The sequence below is a fragment of the Macrobrachium nipponense genome, chromosome 2, assembly GCF_015104395.2.
Source record: "Macrobrachium nipponense isolate FS-2020 chromosome 2, ASM1510439v2, whole genome shotgun sequence".
In the NCBI taxonomy this organism is placed as follows: Eukaryota; Metazoa; Arthropoda; class Malacostraca; order Decapoda; family Palaemonidae; genus Macrobrachium; species Macrobrachium nipponense.
In genome coordinates this window covers 70185305-70201236 of record NC_087201.1, presented here as the reverse complement: position 1 = coordinate 70201236, position 15932 = coordinate 70185305, and positions in this window count along the sequence as shown.

Below are 15932 nucleotides of genomic sequence, written 5' to 3'. Positions count from 1 at the left end.
TCTGGACGTCTATGCTTTTCCTCCATTCAAGATTCTGAGTCAAACACTCAGAAAAGTTTGCGGCCTCGGAAGCGACAAGGATGACGCTGGTAGCTCCATTCTGGCCGGCCCAAGATTGGTTCACAGAGGTACTGGAATGGCTGGTGGACTTTCCAAGAGCTCTTCCACAAAGAGTAGATCTGCTCAGACAACCCCACTCGACAGGTATCACAGAAACCTCCCCGCTCGCAATCTGACTGGCTTTCGACTGTCAAAAGTCTTGTCAGAGCGAAGGGGTTTTCAGCTAAGGCAGCGAAGGCTATCGCATCAGCTAGAAGGCCTCTACCCTTAGTGTCTACCAGTCGAAGTGGGACGTCTTTCGCCGTTGGTGCAGAACCGAAGCTTTCCTCTTCCAGTACCTCTGTGACCCAAATCGCAGATTTCCTGGTTTTTTCTCAGGGAAAAATGCGGTCTTGCAGTTTCGACCATCAAAGGATATCGGAGCATGTTAGCAGCTGTGTTTAGGCACAGAAATTTAGATATCTCCAACAACAAAGATCTACATGATCTGCTAAGATCTTTTGAAACTTGCAAGAAACCCCTCGTCTCAAATTCCGAGCTGGAACCTGGATGTGGTTCTTCGTTTCCTGAGGTCCTCGAAGTTCGAAGCCTCCCCAGTCAATCTCTTTAGGATCTTACGAAGAAGGCTTTGTTTCTTTTGGCTTTAGCATCTGCCAAAAGAGTTAGTGAGCTTCATGCTCTAGAAGGACGGTAGGTTTCAGGAATCCGTGATTTGTTCCTTCCTTCCTTCTTTCTAGCTAATAACGAGAAACCCCTCAAATCTTGCCAAAAGAGTTTTGAGGTTCCAGGCTTAGCTCCCCTGGTAGGGGAGATGCCAGAAGAACTCTTTGCCCTCTAGAGGACTTTTTGAAGTTTATTACTACCTCCAGACAGGAAGAAATCTACTTAAGGGCACTTAAGGACAGACTTTGGTGCTCTGTAAAGGATCCCAGTAGACCATTGTCTAAAAATGCTTTGTCCTTCTTTATTAGAAGCCTCGTGAAGGAAGCACATTTGGCTTGCGGTGAGGATCACTTCAAGCTTTTGAAAGTCAAGGCTCACGAGGTAAGAGCCATTGCGACGTCCTTGGCTTTCAACAAGAATATCTCACTCCAGAATCTGATGAAAGCAACATTCTGGAGATGCAATTCAGTATTCGCGAACCACTACCTTAGAGACGTCAAGATTACTTACGAGAAGTGCTTTGCGTTAGGCCCGTATGTATCGGCGGATTCGGTGCTGGGGGCAGGGAGCTGAGCATATCCTTTGTAAATTTTTTTCCCCTATTGTTTGTGTTGTGTTTTTATGGTTGTTTGAAAGAGGATGCGGGTAGGCATCTCTTTCTATTCGTATTGCTAACATTAGAATGGTTAGGTGATTCTGTTTTGTGTAGAGCTCCCTGCAGTGGTAGTGGTCAGCTCTGTCATTTAAGAGGGCGAATCCCCATTGACATGATCCGACTTGGATTCTACTGAGTAAGTGGATATCAAATCCCTTCGGTAGACCCAAAGAGTCTTTTCAGCTGTAGGTCACGCCCCTCGCTGTAGCTCTTCAGGCTTTGCAGACTAAATAGACAGTAACTATGAAGTCTTCAGCCTTATCAGGTAAGAACCAAGGTTTTGTTAGTATCCTACAACAGATGTGTTTCCCCCTTTTTCCCCCCTTGTTAGCTCTGTCTTTTTTCCCTCCACCAAGGGTTGTCAATCAGCTAGGTATATATCTGGCAGGAAAGTTCATGTACAAAATGATATTGTTATTTACAATAAAGTTTTGTACATACTTACCTGGCCAAGTATATACAATTGATGGCCCTCCCAGCCTCCACTCAGGAGACAGGTGGAAGAAAAATTATGACTGGAAAGGGGGATTGGTTCATACACCCTGCCACCAGCGGCGGGTGGGGTAGATCACCTGACCTACCTGTCGCATTTGCCGCGAGTTTTGAATTCTGTCGTGACGTCAGAGACGTAAGCTAAGTATATATCTGCCAGGTAACGTATGTACAAAAACTTTATTGTAAAATAACCAATATCATGCTGCTGCACAAGTTGAAATTATAACTGTAATTACTTGGTAAGTACACGTACATATTTATGAAATTTAATTTTATCATGAAAATAATATGCTTACCTGAGAGAAGGACCAACTCTACCCTAAGATAACACATGCCACGCCTTGTATTATTTCGTAAGTTATATAAAAGGAATATTATAATTACCAATTTGGTAGGGTATTTTATACAGCAATATGAATTTTCCCATTTATTATAAAACAACTTTCTAAAAAAGAGACTTGTACATGTTGTGGCTTGTGCTGTACTTCTTGCTAAAAATTACCTGTCTAGTTGTAGTGACAAAGAGATACATATTTTTATTTACAATGGTTCTCAACTTTTCAGCTTCTGCAAAGCATAAAACTTGGTCAGGAATAGAACCGTTAAATAGTGATTTGACTACAGGAAGAAGGAAAAAGAATTCACCATGCAACAATGATTTACCCTCCAGTATGTCACCATATTTAGCCAAACATCTTGATAAATTATTGGATATGTAGTTTTTGTTATTTTCAGTCATTTATTATAATGAGATATTATAAATTGTCCTTTATAATTTTATCATCCTTTTGCAGTTTGGTTTCTTTTTTTATTTACATTTTGCTCATTAAGCCTTCTGGAAATGTTTTGGGATGCTTTTGGTTCCTCCACCAAGGAGATTTTTATGTTTTTTTGTGTGTTTAGTCTATTTGTTTGTTAGCATGATTATTCAGAAAGTTATAATTGAATTTTTTTTTAAATGTTGCCAAAGGTGGGCTTCTTATCTGGCAACAATCCTTTATGTTAAAGTAGTAGCGATGGAGAGGCAACTTTGTGGGAAAAGTATTTTTGGAGAAGTGGATAGATCAGTCATGATCCAGATCTTTTAGGCTTAAGAAACATAATCCTTATATATACGTACACCATTCCATAGGTTTTGTTAAGCAAATGTAGTAATATTTTCAACAAAAAAAGTGATTGGGCGTTTTGTCTCCTTGTAATGAGCAAAATTTCTTTTGGACTAGACAACTAACAGTTTTTGGTCGATAAAAATATACGCTCGTGTAGGTTTGATGTTGATGGACATATGTGCTCTCTTAGTCCATTTTCTACATTGTATGTACAGTGGTCCCCCCGTATTCACGAGGTATGCGTACCAGAATCCCCCCCCCCCCCCCCCCCCCCCCCCCCCCCCCCCCCCCCCCCCCCCCCCCCCCCCCCACCCCCCCCCCCCCCCCCCCCCCCCGTGAATAGTTGGAACCCCTATAAAAATGCTGAAAACAGCCTATTTTGTTAGTTAAAACTCAAGAAAAACCCACTAAAAATTTTGATACTTTGTTTTTTTAATAGTTTTATCACAAAAGTGCATTTTATGGTAAAATTGATAAAAAAACCAGGAATTTGTGGATATTTCTCATAGAAAAATACAGCGAATATGTGAATTTTCTGCGAATAATGCGTGGAAACGTTCCCGAGAGAAATCCTTGAATGTGTGAGTCCACAAATCCAGAGAACGCAAATACGGGGGGTCCTCTGTATAATGTTTTAAGTCTTTCAATGTGACAGTGACATCAGTAACTGATTATTTGACCTCAGAAAGTCAGACATATAAGTACAGGTAAAACATTTGATCATTGATCGTAATGAAGGCTTTATCGTAATTCAATACTAATAAATGTAATATTGCAATACACTCCCTGAACACCCGAATGAGCCCTGGTCCCTGACCAGCCTAAACTATATCCCCTTAAATTTGCCCACAAAGTGGGTAGTTAACTGACAGGGCAAACCAACACTGCAGATAAAATCTTGTCAAATGAGTTACCTGAGGTACCGTTGGCAATGCTGCTGCAAATACCGGCCGCCAGAGGCCTACATCCCCAATTGTTATTTGTTCACTGTGCTGTGCGGATTTGCCCCAAATCAGGCGAACTTTTGGTCATTTAGCCCGACCCCCATTTAAAGAGTTTTTGAATTTTGGGTATCAGATTACAACTTTGGCCTGTGCCCTGTTATTAATGCCTTTTTTCTTCTGGATTTTGGAACCTCTCCCAATTTTGACTTTGGATTGGTACTTTGGACTCACTATGGATGCGTTAGGAAACAAAACGTTGTCGTCTGCTAGTGCCTCTGCTTCCGTTCCGTCTACAGCTTCGACGATCGAGCCTTCTACTGCTGTTTCTTTGCCATTAACTGAGAAGAGCAAACCTCTGGGGTTCTATTACAGGTTCTTAGGTACTTTATTTTGCTAGGATCGTAGACAGTAAATGCAACTCATGTTCAAGGAAAGCAGACACAAAAAAAACACTCCAGGCAAAAACAGTATTTATTACAAAATGGAAATATAACAACTTAAATAAGCCTTGCGGGTTTGGGGGTTTAAGTAAAATACATACATCAAACAGCTTTAAGCAAGAGGACTAAATACCAGGTCCTCAACGAGCCACAAGGCACCCTACAGCTAAACATCTAACCCTAACCGAAATTCAGAGGAGGAGAACAAATGTTTCATAAATCAGTGAGGATCCAATATATTGCCGGCCAAAACTATCCTAAATAACAAAAGGCTGAAGGAAGTGGAAGATATCAAAACAAGGAAAACCTTAAATTTACCTACCTAGCCATACAACTAAAGATATGGAATACTATCCACCAATAAGTAATAAACAATAATGACAACAATAAACTTAATATAAACAAGTAAAAAACTATGACAAAATATATGTATATATATATAATATATGTACTGCATCTCTGACAGTTCTAATCCTTACGTCGGGGATGAACAACTGAAGACGGGTCGAATTAGTAAGATTTTAGTTTTTAAATTGGAAAATTTATGTAAGATTGAAGGAAATCCCAGTCTTCTCTCTCAAACTCCAGGTACTAAAACTGTCAAACATATCAAGTAATGGGATGGAGGGGGAGGAGCTGTTGTGTTGTTGCCACCAAGTGTTCATGCAATTTCTCTCTCTCTCTCTCTCTCTCTCTCTCTCTCTCTCTCTCTCTCTCTCTCTCTCTCTCTCTCTCTCTCTCAGCAAAAGAATTGATATACAGACAAACATAATTGTTCAGTCCTCTCTTTCTCCCTTCTCTGGAATAGATATATGTATTTATGGGAGGGGAAATAAGTGTTGCCTATAGAAGTTCCTTTCAATCTATTGATATCATAAAGAGTTATTCTCTCTCTCTCTCTCTCTCTCTCTCTCTCTCTCTCTCTCTCTCTCTCTCTGTTATTGGCTGTTTATATATTTCTAATGGTAAAATGTTTAAGATGAACTTTGGAATGATATTAATAATACCATTTGTTCATGAAACTTACCTGTCAGATATATATATAGCTGTATTTTTCCGAATCCGACAGAAATTTAAACACTTACGACACACGCAGTGGAGTCAGGTGGTTAGTACCCATTCCCGCCGCTGGGAGGCGGGTATCAGGAATCATTCCCATTTTCTATTCATAATTTTTCTGTCGCCGGTGCTGGAACACCTGTTTGCAGCACCTCCGTCCGATTTTGGAAACGACTAGCTACTTGAGTATCCCTTTTGGTTTTTCTTGGTATCTGAATTGGATCGGTGGCTTGGCACACGTTGACTTTGGTTTGAATTGATTTTGGTATTGAATTTTCTTTGATCAAGATGTCAGGGTCTAGTTCTACTAGCGCTAGATTTTGTTCGATGGCTGAATGTAGAGGTAGGCTACTGAAAGCTTCAGTAGACCCACATTCTGTTTGTAAAGTGTGCAGGGGGAATGAATGTACGTTTGAAAGTCGTTGTAAGGAGTGTGAAAGACTAACAGAGTCGGAATGGAAGGCGTATGAAACCTATCTTAAGAAACTTGAACGAGATAGGTTAAGGAGGTCTTCCTCCAGGAGTGTTTCAGGTAGGCAAGATTTAAATTATTCTCCTGCTAACCCTCCTTCTGTAGATTATGCTCCTACCCCTGTAGTGTTGCCATCCGGCCCCTGAGACAGTGTCGGTAGAAGGTAATACGTTATCGCAATTCTTCGAATCGATTCGTAACTTAGAATCAAAGTGTTAGCTCTGGAGAGCAAAAGTGAACGAAAAGTGCAGTGAAAGTGCCCCCTTGTGTGTGGAGGGTGCGTCAGATCGGCCTCATTTCGCCTCTAGAACCTAGACCTCTGCTTACTCCCAGATTACGGGGAGAGAGCATGTCGAAAGTCGAAGGAGGTTACGAGGAACCCCCACCGATCTGGCGTGCCTTCGGCAGCTTCTGACGAACATACCCAGACTGCCAAGGAGCGTGCGCGTGCACGTCTTCTCAAGGAGTGCTTTTCTTCTTCTGAAGCTTCCTCCCCGCGCAAGGGGTGGAGCTCTCATACCGCATCACGTCCGCTGAAAAGGACGGCTCGCGTTCGGGACGCTTCACGTCCAAGTTGTTCTCCGGAACTTTGCTCGTCGCCTGATATGCCGTTTGCTGCTTTTCCTCCGCAGAAGAAGCGTAAGGATTCGTCGGAGGCGGAGTCTTCCCTAGATGTTTTCTTTCGAGCGCACGCAGTCGCTCTAAGGTGCGTGAAGCGGCGGTTCCTGGGAGTAGCAAGAATGCGTCCCCTCGCCGCTCTCCCTGCTCACAGGATCAGCCCCTCCCCAGAAAAGGAGGCTTCACCTACAAGCAAGATTCTTCAGTCTCTTCAGCAGCAACTTCGAGATGTTTTTCCTTCGAGAAAGACTGCTCCACGTCGCCGTAAGGATGACAACCTTCCTGTGAAGAGGTCGAGGCGTTCTCCCTCTCCCTCTCCTCGCTCGTCTCTCTCTCCGTTTGAGTCTCCCTCTAGAGTTAGTCCTGCTCCCCAGCAAACTTTCTAGAGGAGGCGAGAAATTCGTTTCTCGCTCTCGTGAAGCGGTTGTTTCCGCTGATACGAAACTTGTGGATAAGAAGCGAGTTTCCTTAGATGCAGAACGCGCTTCTGCGAAAGTCAAACGCGCTTTAGTGGACGCCGAACGTGACTCGGTGCAAGTTTCGCGAGCGCCAGTGGACGCTCAGCGAGTGTTATTGCGGACGCTCGGCGCGCACCAGTGGACGCTGGACGCGCGCACCAGTGGACGCTCGGCGCGCATCAGTGGACGCTCGGCGAGCATCAGTGGACGCTCGGCGCGCACCTGTGGACACTCAGCGCGCACAAGTGGACGCCAGGTGTACACCTGTGGAGTTTGAGAGCGCGCTTCTGTCGGCGCCAGTAGATTGGCTTCGGACGCAAAACGCGCGCATACGGACGTCAGTTTTCCACTTCCGCAAGCACAAGCGGAGGCGGGAACTCTTCCTGTTCGCCGTTCTTTCTCTTTTGAGAAAGCTCAGGAATCTTCTTACTTCCTCCGACTTTCTCCGTGTCTGAAGAGGAAGTTAGTGACGCTTTCGTCGAAGTGGACGAAGAACAGCACTTGGCTCCAGTTTCGACGGACTACAAGGTTTTGACTCGTTTACCTTCAGTTCAGTCTTTGCAGACACCTTCCAACCTGAAGCTCCACGTACTCCTCCCTCTCAGTTTTCGTCTTCCAAAGCTGCTAAGATCTCGGGCTTTGTGAGGATGAAGAAGTCGCTTTCTACGAAGCAAGCTTTTAGAAAGGTCCATGATTGGATGAAAAGAGGAAAGCTTCAGGCAAGACTTCTTTCGCTTTACCACCTTCAAGACTTGGTGGCAAAGCTGGTATGTGGTATGAGACGGGAGAAAACGTCGAGTTAAGCTTCCAGCCTCAGCTCAAGGAGACTTTGGTAGCATTGTAGACGCCACCAGAAGATCTTTTTTGTCTTCCTCGAAGGTCTCGTGGACACATAGCGAGTTAGACTTTCACCTTAAAGGCCTCTTCAGGACACTAGAGGTCTTTAATTTTCTTGACTGGTGCCTGGGGGTATTGGATGCCAGGTCCAGGAGTTCTGATTCCATCACTCTGGGGGAGCTGTCCAGTGTATTGTCTTGCATGGACAAGGCCGTCAGGGATGGTTCTGAGGAATTGGCTGCCCATTTCAGCACGGGACTGCTTAAGAAAAGAGCACTTTTTTGCAATTTCACTGCAAAGTCGGTCTCACCAGCGCAAAAGCGGATCTTCTTTTCGCGCCTTTCTCAGAACATCTCTTCCCCCAGTCTATGGTAAAGGACATAGCAGCCAGTCTCCAGGAGAAAGCAACTCAAGACCTTCTGGCTCAGTCTTCTAGGAAGCCTGCTACTTCTTCGGCTTCTGGGTCCTCTGCTTTGAAGAAGTCGAAGCCCTTTCGACCCGCTTCTTCCTCGAAGCCAGCCCCTCGAGGAAGAGGCTCTTTCAGAGGCAAGACTCCCGCTCCTTCCAAGAGCAAGAAGTGAGAGGGAAGTCCTTCAGACACCGGTAGGAGCCAGACTTCTACATTTCGCGGAAGCTTGGGAAGAGAGAGGTGCCGACGCTTGGTCTCTGGACATCGTCAAGAAGGGGTACAGAATTCCTTTCCTGTCGTTACCCCACCCCCGCTGTCTTCGACACCAAAGGATTTGTCATCCGTCGTATCAGGGAGAAAACAGACAGTGCTTCACGATCTATTAGATCAAATGATCGAGAAGCAGGCAGTGGAACAAGTCTTCGACCGGAGTCTCCGGGGTTCTACAACCGTCTGTTCCTAGTGCCGAAGCAGTCAGGGGGGTGGCGCCCCGTTCTGGATGTCAGCAGTCTGAATCGCTTCGTTACCAAGCAGAAGTTCAAGATGGAGACACCTCAATCCGTGCTTGCAGCTTTAAGACCGGGGGATTGGATGGTCTCGTTAGACCTTCAGGACGCATACTTTCACGCCCCATCCCATCCCCGTTCAAGGAAATACCTGCGGTTTGTCCTGAAAGGGGAGATTTTCCAATTCAGGGCACTCTGCTTCGTCTCAGCACGGCGCCGATGGTGTTCACCGTTCTTATGAAGAACGTTGCGAGTGGCTCCATCTTGCGGATATAAGGATCTCTCTCTACCTAGACGACTGGCTTATTCGAGCCTCATCGCCAGACAGGTGTCTGAAGGACTGCACACGACTCTGTCGTTAGCGAAGTCCCTGGGACTTCTGGTGAATCTCGAGGAAGTCGCATCTGACTCCTTCTCAATCCTTAGTCTATCTGGGGATTCAGATGGACTCAGTGGCTTTTCGGGCTTTTCCGTCCCAGGGGCGACAACTTCAATGCCTGGACAAAGTGTCGGCCTTTCTGGGGAAGGAAACATGCTCGGTGAGGGAATGGATGAGTCTGCTGGGGACATTTCCTCACTGGAGAAGTTTGTTTCTCTGGGAAGGTTGCACCTCCGACCACTTCAGTTCTTCCTCTCAAGCAATTGGTCACGCAAACAGGATCTAGAAATCTTGCTTTTGACGGAAGAAGTGAAAAAGCACCTCAAATGGTGGTTGGATCCAAAGAAGCTTGCGGAAGGTCTTTCGCTCAAGCTTCGGAACCCCGACCTAGTGTTGTTCTCCGACGCGTCCTCCACCGGTTGGGAGCAAACACTGGGAGGGAGAGAAGTGTCAGGCACCTGGAGAGGGGAACAGGTGTCCTGGCACATCAATCTAAAAGAACTCTCAGCGGTTTACCTCGCTCTGAGGTTCTTCGAGGAGGAAGTCTCCAGCAAAGTGGTTCAGATAAACTCGGACACACCACAGCCTTGGCATACCTCAGGAAACAGGGGGGAACTCACTCTCATTCTCTGTTCGTCATCGCGAGGAATATCCTGATGTGGGCGAAGGCGCAAAACGTCACGATTCTGACAAGGTTTTGTGTCAGGCGTGGAAAACGTGCGAGCGGACCTTCTCAGTCGGCAAGGACAGCTTCTGCCGACGGAATGGACCCTTCATCAGGAAGTATGCCAGGCGCTATGGAAGCTGTGGGGACGTCCTCATGTGGACGTTTTCGCAACTTCCCGAACGAAGAGACTTCCGCTGTATTGCTCCCCAGTTCTGGACCCGGGAGCAGTGCAGTAGAACGCCCTACTGTGGAATTGGTCGGGACTAGACGTTTACGCCTCCCCCATTCAAAATACTCGGGGAAGTAATGAGGAAGTTCGCTGCATCAGAAGGAGCGGAATGACCCTCATCGCCCCCTTCTGGCCAGCGGCCGACTGGTTCACGGAGGTGATGTCCTTCCTAATAGACTTTCCGAGGACTCTGCCCCTAAGGAAAGATCTACTCAGACAGCCCCACTTCGAGAGGTACCACAAAAACCTCCCCGCTCTGAGTCTGACTGCGTTCAGACTATCAAGAAGTTGGCCAGAGCGAGGGGTTTTCAAGACCTGTGGCAACGGCGATTGCCAACGCAAGGAGGCCCTCCTCAGTCGCAGTTTACCAATCAAAGTGGGCTGTCTTAGAAGTTGGTGCAGAAGGAAGGGCATTTCCTCCACCTCAACCTCTGTGAGCCAGATAGCAGATTTCCTTCTTCATCTTAGGAAAGAAGCGAAACTAGCCGTTCCACGATTAAAGGCTACAGAAGCGTGCTTTCTGTGGTCTTCAGACATAGAGGACCTCGACTTAGCGAATGATAAAGACATTCATGATCTCATTAGATCATTTGAGACTGTGAAAGTTCTCCAACCTAAGGTACCAATCGTGGAACTTAGACGTGGTACTGAAGTTCCTCATGTCGAGTCAAATTTGAACCGCTCCATTTAGCCTCGCTTAGGAATCTTACTAAGAAGACTATTTTCCTAACAAGCTCTGGCGACGGCGAAGAGGGTTAGCGAAATTCAAGTCATAAGCAAGCATATTGGGTTCAAGGATCATAGTGCAGTTTGTTCCTTAAGTCCTACGTTCTTGGCAAAGAACGAGAACCCTTCCAACCCTTGGCCGAGAACGTTCGAGATCAAGGGGTTGTCGGAGCTAGTGGGACCTGAAGCTGAGAGAGTCCTGTGCCCTGTCAGGGCTCTCAAGTTTTATTGCAGAGAACTAGAGCATGCAGAGGTTCTTCGGAGAACTTGTGGTGCGCTGTGAAAAAACCAGATCTTCCGATGTCGAAGAATGCACTGGCGTTCTTCTTAAGAAGTACGGTTTAAGGAAGCCCATGAAAAGTGTGGTGAAAGTGACATGGAGCTTCTGAAAGTGAAAGCCCACGAGGTTGAGGGCTATTGCTACTTCGGTGGCTTTTCACAAGAATATGGCAATCAAAGACATTTTTGAGCGCCACTTATTGGCGAAGCAATTCGGTGTTCGCTTCACACTACCTGCGGGAGGTGAAAGCAACATACGAAAATTGTTACTCGCTAGGACCATACGTCGCTGCCAGACACTGTTTTGGGGGCAGGAGGTAGCGCTCATCCTATCCTTTAATGGTTTAGGGGAGTTTTTAACTTGTGTTATGGTTGTGGGGTTGACCGCCTGCGCGGATCTCCCTTCCATTAGCTTAGTCTATGTGGGATACTTTTGGTAGGCTAACGCCAGGTGGTTTGGTTTTTACTTCGTTGCCCTCATTTGTATGGTCTATGGTCTAGTCACGTCGTGGTCTCGCCCCTGTTGACAGATCATCTGAGTGCACCAGCTATATAGGTCTCTACCTCGCTGGCAACTCTAGTAGCACAAGCAGACTTACGCGGCAGTAACCTCGAAGTCAGCTATGCTAACAGGTAAGGAATCAAGATATCAATTATCTGCATATATATGTTTCCTAAAATCTTCTATTCTGTCTACTCCCACCACCAAAGTGGGATTCAGCTATATATATATCTGACAGGTAAGTTTCATGAACAAAATGATATTAATGATACAATTAAGTTTGTTCATACTTACCTGGCAGATATATATAATCAAGTACCCACCCACCTCCCCTCAGGAGACAGTGGAAATAAAAAATTATGAATAGAAAATGGGAATGATTCCTGATACCCGCCTCCCAGCGGCGGGAATGGGTACTAACCACCTGACTCCCACTGCGTGTGTCGTAAGTGTTTAAATTTCTGTCGGATTCGGAAAAATACAGCTATATATATTCTGCCAGGTAAGTATGAACAAACTTAATTGTATCATTACAATATCATATTCAATGGTATCTTTGATGTAGGTTGATACTTTAAGTATACATTTGGTATTTGAACTTTCAAGATAGGCAGATATGGGCATTTTCAGAGTGGAGTTTTCTAACCTATTCGCGGGATTTGCGCTATTTTGCAAGGGTCCCTGGGTACACATTCCCCGCGAATAAACGGGGGGAACACTGTAATTCAGCAATGCTCTCTAATACCAGCGCAAGTAAAGACCTATTTAGGAATGGAGATTCAGATGTGTCTTTTGAGGGTTTTCTTGACAGAGAACAGATTTTTGTGGTTCTAACGTTATCTAGAGGTATTCCTGTCAGACAGGGCTCAAACCACTGTGCTTGTGGAAGAACTTGTTGGGCGAACGTCCTTCCTCTCGCTACTAGTTCTTGGGCCTCGTCTCGGAATGTGCTGTCTGCCGGTGTGTCTCAGGAATCGCTGGGACTTTCGGGAAGAGAATGCAGTTGTGGTCTGGGATGATTCTGGACTGAAGTCTTAAAAGACGTAGCACAGAGAGTTCTTCGTTGGTGCAAGGAACGCGGGGTTTCTCTTATCCCTCAATTTGTGTCGGGGAAGCTCAACGTTCTACGACACATGGAGTTGCTCTCAGGAAGTTCTCAGGGGTGAATATACATGATAGAATTTCCAGTATTCTTCCAGAGGAGAAAGATCTCAGACAGACCAATTTCCATTTCTTCCATCAGAACCTCTGCATGCCTGGAGACTGTTCAGCAGATTTCCTCTTGTTATTAAGGAAGAAAGAACTTGTCGAATTCTATGATTGCTGGGTATAGGTAGATGCTCAGTAGCTTTTGACCAGTAGAATTTTCCTCAATCTATTAAGATCTTTTAGAATAGAATGTCTAGTTTTCTGCAATGGGCCCCTCATGGGATTTACTGGCTGTTTTGAGACTCAGTTCTTCATCTTCGAGCCTTTGGAATTGTTATTCTTAAGAGAGCTAACCAAGGTGTTATTTTCAGTTGCTCTGGCTACAGCAAGTAGAATTGGTGAGATTCAGGCAGTTGCGAGGACGGTATCTTTTCGGGGCAGGATATTTTTCTTCCTTACTTGCCAGAATTGGTTGCAAAATCTGAGTCTGAAATGTAGAGGCAGTCCCCGGTTATTGGCAGGGATTCCGTTCCATGGTGCCATAAATTGCCAATTTTATGGCGCTAGACAAGTTCCATAAAACTGGATTGCCATAACTGAGTCCACCAATAACTAGGGAGTGCCTGTATCCTCTTCGTAGATCGTTTTAGTTTCGTTGTCGGATGGTTTTGTAGGAGGTAACAGATCTGGGATGGTTTTTGAGGAGGTAGATCTGAAATGCTGCTGTGTCCGGTTCGAGCTCTCGAACTTTTATTGTCACTACTGAGAAACTTTTACTTTGTTCGAGAACCTTATTTGTTTTTCCCTAGGTGTCCATCTTGTTCTATTTCCAAAATGCAATTACAGGCAGTCCCTGGGTTACGACGGGTTTGGCTTACGACGTTCCGAGGTTAAGGCACTTTTCAATCATATTCATCAGAAATTATTTCTTGGGTTATGATGCATTCTCCAGGGTTACGACGCCTACAACGCTCATCTGGCAGAAGAAATATGACACCAAAAATGCAAAATAATCAATATTTGAAGCTTTTTTTGATGCAAAATGCAATGAGAATGTAGTTTACATAATTTTTAATGAACCCAAAGCTTAAAAGTAAGGTTTTCTTAGGACTTTTGGTGATGTTCCGGCTTACGACGATTTTCGGGTTACAACGTGTCTCAAGAACGGAACCGCTGTCTTAACCCGGGGACTGCCTGTACTAGTTTCTTCTTGCGAGAGGTTATAAGTTGAGCATTAGATGGTTCTTCATGCTTTCAGAGCCTTCGCATTCTTCGTTGAGTCCAAGGGTCCATATAGCAGGGGGATTGCTACTTCACATTTCTTGAGGAAATTTTCGGCGGGTTGGCGATTTTGGAGTTGGCTACTTGGAAGTTGGTGCTGGTTTCACAATGCTCTACCTTACCAGATATTCAGTTTTCTTCAGAGAAGGGTACTAACTGGGTCCTTTTGTTGCGACCATCTCAATTTTATAATTAGCTTGTATTATTGGGCTGTTAGGGGTTTAGGTAGTCAGTGGTAGTCTAAATGAACTTAAGAGTCCCTTTTGTTGATAGTAGTGAACTCAATTGGGGATGTAGGCCTCTGGTGGCCGGTATTTTTGCAAACAGCGTTGCCAACAGTACCTCGGGTAATTCATTGACAAGATTTTACCTGCAGTGTTTGGTAGAACTGACAGTTTAACTACCCACTTTGTGGGTAATTTTATGGGGATATAGTTTAGGTTGGTCAGTGATCAGGGCTAATTCAGGTGTTCAGATAAGTATTACAATATTAGTTTTTATTATGAAAGCTTCATTTCTTGACAGCTTAGAATTTTAAATCTTTTTTGTTGTAATATAATGGTATAACCATCAGCAAAAGACACATGTAGTTCAGTATGTGGGATGCTTTCTGGTATAATGCCTCTGTACTTCTCATTGGTAAATTACTAAAAAGTTAACTGCACGATGACCCTATGGAGGAGTAATTTTAGTTTATATGTGACAACATCTACAAAAGGTTGTGTGAGAGAGAGAGAGAGAGAGAGAGAGAGAGCGAGAGAGGAGAGAGAGAGAGAGAGATTGGTGGAAGAATGAATATGGGAGTGGTTAGATGGCGGTCGGAAGCATGTCTGTTGTGGCGCTCTGTAGATAGTCAATGGAAGTCTGTTACGAGAGTTGTAAAACAGTGAGGCGTCTGGTCAAGTCAGTGTTGGTTTTGCAGCAGTTTTCCTTTGGTGTGTCGTTGTTTGGGTGTTATTTGATAGATTTTGGGTTGTGAAGTTGTTGTGCGTGTGTCTGTCTGGTTGTGGTGAGGTTAAGAAGGTTGGTGGTGCATTTTCGGTGTCCTGTTAGTGGTGGTTGGGGCAGGAGTTGGGGGTTTGGCGGGTTGTTGTACTGCTGTAAGTCGTGTGGTTGTCGTGTTTTTCAGGCGGTTGGTGTTCATCGATTTAGTCGTTGGGTTATTGAGTTATCAGTTTTGTGTTTGGGAGGTCCCGGGTGGTTGATTTGTGTTTGGTTGTCGGCGGTGGTTGTGTGTTGGCTACCCTATAGCCTATATCCAGTGGACGACAGCACAGCCTAGTTTAGTTCCTAGGTATCAGAAGCCAGCGGTGAGTACCTGTTTGTGTTTTTTGTTCGTATGTAGGTATTGGGGCATTGTCCTGCTGTGTTTTTTAGTGTTAAGTGGAAAGTGTGATTGAAGGGTGGGTTTGATAGCCAGACAGGTTGGTAGATCTAGTGTACCTATCCGCGGCGGCCCAGAGTATGGCAGTTGCAGTTTTTTCTATGCAGTTTTACCTCCTGAGCAAGAATTTGAAGTAATATTTATTCGGACGACTCTAATTTACCTTTGAACTCTATCCTACGGTAAAGGGATTCCATTGGGAACCGGGGTTTTTGGGTGGGGACAAAACCCCAACTCATCCTACAAGGGGGACCCCAGTGGGAACCGGGGTTTGGGTGGGGAGAAACCGACTTGGGGGAGATTTTGCCGTGTTATTGTGGTATTTCCCACATTTATCACTTTTAAAAAACACGAAATACAGGCGGAAATAAGAAATAACAAACTAGCTAGGGGGAAAACATCAGTACAGGCCAACCCTCATCACGGTAGACGGGTCTTATTCACTCGATATTTAATTGGTGAAACATGAATACAATTGCAACTCTAAGCATACCATTTAAAAGACTGAAGTTTCGTCAACATATGATATATGAAAGCCCCATACGAACTAAAATAAGCATGTGAGCTCTTCGTAAAATATGTTTTCAAGGCAGTTTTGAAATCCAATATGG